Genomic DNA, 3420 nt, shown 5'->3' with positions numbered 1-3420 from the left:
TCAATACTTGGTAACCAATTGAATATAGACACTAAAAGACTTCATACATCTAAATATCAGATGACTGTGGGCTGTTTGGGGAGGTCAAAACAAAAATTGAGGGAAAATTAAAAGAGCGTGAACTTGACTTTGGTTTTAAAAGGAGTATGGGTAATGTAATATAAAGAGGTCCAACAAACACTTCAACAAAATCTCTTTGGAAGAAGAACTCATGCTGGGATCTGCTCACAGATGACTGTCAATTAAAGAGATACTTTGATATTTCAAAGCCTGGTGGACTGGATATTTTCAGCACCCTGAGTCTCTTCCAAGTGACTCAGCGCTTGAGAAACGCCAAGTCACTGGGGAAGAGACTGGTTCCAGTTGATCTTTTCTTAGGATGAGACTCAGCTGTCAGAACAGGGAAAGTTCCCTTTTGCTTAGCCAAACAAGAATGATATCAAGATTGTATTAAAAGCACAGTTAAGTTGAATCCTCACCATCTAGCGTCATTTCAACTTGCCCTACAGCATCATCGTTCAAGTTAATCATAAACTTTTTCTCCAATGAGGCATCTTTCTCCTTTTAAAGAAAAGATTCTAAGTGGTTTTTTTTTTCCTGGCCTGAAATCTCCACCAGAAGAGTCATTGAGTCATAAAACTTAAGGAACACCACAGACTGTAAGGTTCAACTAGCTTAATCCCTTTATTTAGATGAGGATAGTTAAGGGCAGAAAGGTTAATTCAAGGGCTTTCAATCAAACGCCTTCTGGCATCAGGACATAGGCAGAGACATAGGCAGAGGGAGAAGCAGGCTCCATGCAGGAAGCCTGATGTGGGACTCGATCCTGGGACTCCAGGATCATGCCCTGAGCTGAAGGCAGATGCTCAACCACTGAGCCACCCAGGCATCCCACCCCCCCCCTTTGTTTTTCTTGAAATCATGCGGCCCTCATTTCTAGCTCCCCTCCCCCGAGCACATTCAACAGAGACAGGGAAACAAAACAATATTTCGAACTACAGAAAAAAGAACCATTATAAAGAGGGGAACGGATATGGTTCCCATGTCCAGGAACTAACTGGACATGTTCCATCTGTAGGGTCAGTTTCTCCTCAGCTTCAGTCACCAGGTGTCTCGAAGGACTATGAACCCATTGCTGCCAGACCTTCCAAATGTATTTACTTACTTGTCTTTCTTTCACCTCTAGGCTGCTCCACGCTTTTTCCACAGACCTTAATTCATCTCCTAAAACTAGGCTGTTGATCAAGCTGAACACACAAATAACTTTCCTAGAGTTACCCTGTTATTTTTTGAGCATCTGGTGTTTTTCTGTGTTTCAGATGGATGTAGAATGTTCCAGATGTCTCTAGCCTAGGTCATTTGGAACTCAACACTCATGTTTCAGTTCTGTCTGCCTATCTCTGTTTCTCTTCTTACAGACATTTTCCTACAACAATTTCAAACACCAAACCAAACAGATTTTAAACAATCATGTAGCAGTTCCTTCATAGTAAATAATGGATTAGGGAACCAGAGTGGTGCAATCGGGCAATCTTTCCAGAAGTTCATGTTTTAAAAATGCAAGTGGGAGCTAAAAACAATTCAAGATGAGTTTATCTCTAAGATGATCTGCTTGAAATTAGAAGGTTATCAGCAGTGTCAATAGATTATAGGTAAAGCCCAGTATATGAGTGTATTAGTTGTATTTCTGGCCACAGCTTGGTTGAGTCCTCTGTCTCACAGTCTCTCACAAGGCTGCAATTAAGATATTGGCCTAGGTTGTGGTCTCACCTCAAGGTTCAACTGCAGAGGGATCTATTTTCAAACTCATCTACATAGTTCTTGGGAAGCTCTAGTTCTTTGAGGACTGTTGGACTGAGGGCCTCAGTTCTTCATTGGCTGTTGGATGGAGGCCATCTTCAATGCCTTGCCTGCCTCTCCAATATGGCAGTTTGCTTCATTAGCACCACCAAGAGAGTCTGCTAGCAAAGGGGAAGTCATGATCTCTTGTAACCTAATCATGGAAGTGGCCTCCCATCATCTTTGCCATATTCTCTTGGTTAGAAGCAAGTCATTAGGTCTGTCCACATTCAAGGGAAGAGAACTATATGAAGATATGAATTATAGGAGGCAGGAATTATTGGGGGCCTTTTAGAAGTCTGCCTACCCCATTGTGGTTCCAAATATACTTTTCACTATACCAACTGGAGCTTAACAACATCAGTTTTAAGGAATTTGAACTTGATTGTAGCCCTTGAAACGGTAGAAGGCCTGAGAGATAGAGATGTGTTCGTTCAGATACCACTGGCTGTTGTTACCAATAAACCCTAAAATGTCACTGGCTTAACACAAACTAGGTTATTTAGTGCCCATATATAGCCATGTAATGTTGTTCCTGATCAGATGGTTCTCTTCAAAGTGGTGATTCAGGGACCAGGCTCCTTCCATCTTGTTGCTTACCTATCTTCAAAATGGCTTCCAAGGTCACCCTGGAGGTTACCATCCAGAAGGGGGAGAGAGCATGAAGGATACCATCTGAGAGATGTCTATGGGTCAGACATGAAAATGGTGCTTCCTCTCCATTTCCATCAGGTAGAACTGACAGGCCACTCCTAACCACAAGGCATGCTGGGAAGTAAAGTCTGTTTATGTGCCCAGGAAGAAGAGGAATTGGTTTGGTGAATAATTAGCCAGTCTCTGCCACAGAAGCTTCATCAAAATCATTTGTTTAATAAACATTAACTAAGGGCCTTCTATATGCCAGACACGATGCAAAATGTTGGGAATATACATGGGAAAGAGTATTTGAAGAATATCCCTATTATATTCTTATATTTTCTTTCTCAGTCTCTGGGGCTTTGTTTTTTTTAAATTTCCTTCACCATTTCCTTACATTTTCCCTGTATTGCTATTGGTAAACTCCTACTAGAGATGGTATCAACAATTCCTCCCATCTTTCATGTACATGCTGTTCCTTTCATTTAGAAGAGAAACCTATTTCTTGTTTCTTTGAATTGTATGCTGGCCTTGTGTCTTGTTTTGACCAATAATTTGCTATAGAATTGATACAGTTTCATTTCACAGCACTGGCCTGAGACCTTAGGAAGCTAGCCCCTTCTACTTCCCTGCTCTAGAGCCCCTGAGACCGCTTTGCTGTAAGAAAGTCCAAGTTAATAGCATGAGGAGGCCACGGGGAGAAGAACAAAGGCATCCAAATTGCCAGCTCCGTCCGTGCCATTAGCTGAATGCAGCCACATGGGTGACTCTGGCCAATACCACATACCAGAAGAACTACCCATCTAAGTCCCACCAACCCACGGATCATAAAACATAATAAATCGTTGTTGTTTTAAGGCACTAAATTTCATAGCAGTTTACTACATAGCAATAGATCATTGAAACACAATTTATTCATTCTCCCTTTCTTTATTCCATGTTCAC

This window comes from Canis lupus, chromosome X, assembly GCF_011100685.1.
Source record: "Canis lupus familiaris isolate Mischka breed German Shepherd chromosome X, alternate assembly UU_Cfam_GSD_1.0, whole genome shotgun sequence".
NCBI lineage: Eukaryota > Metazoa > Chordata > Mammalia > Carnivora > Canidae > Canis > Canis lupus.
This window is presented reverse-complemented; position numbering follows the sequence as displayed.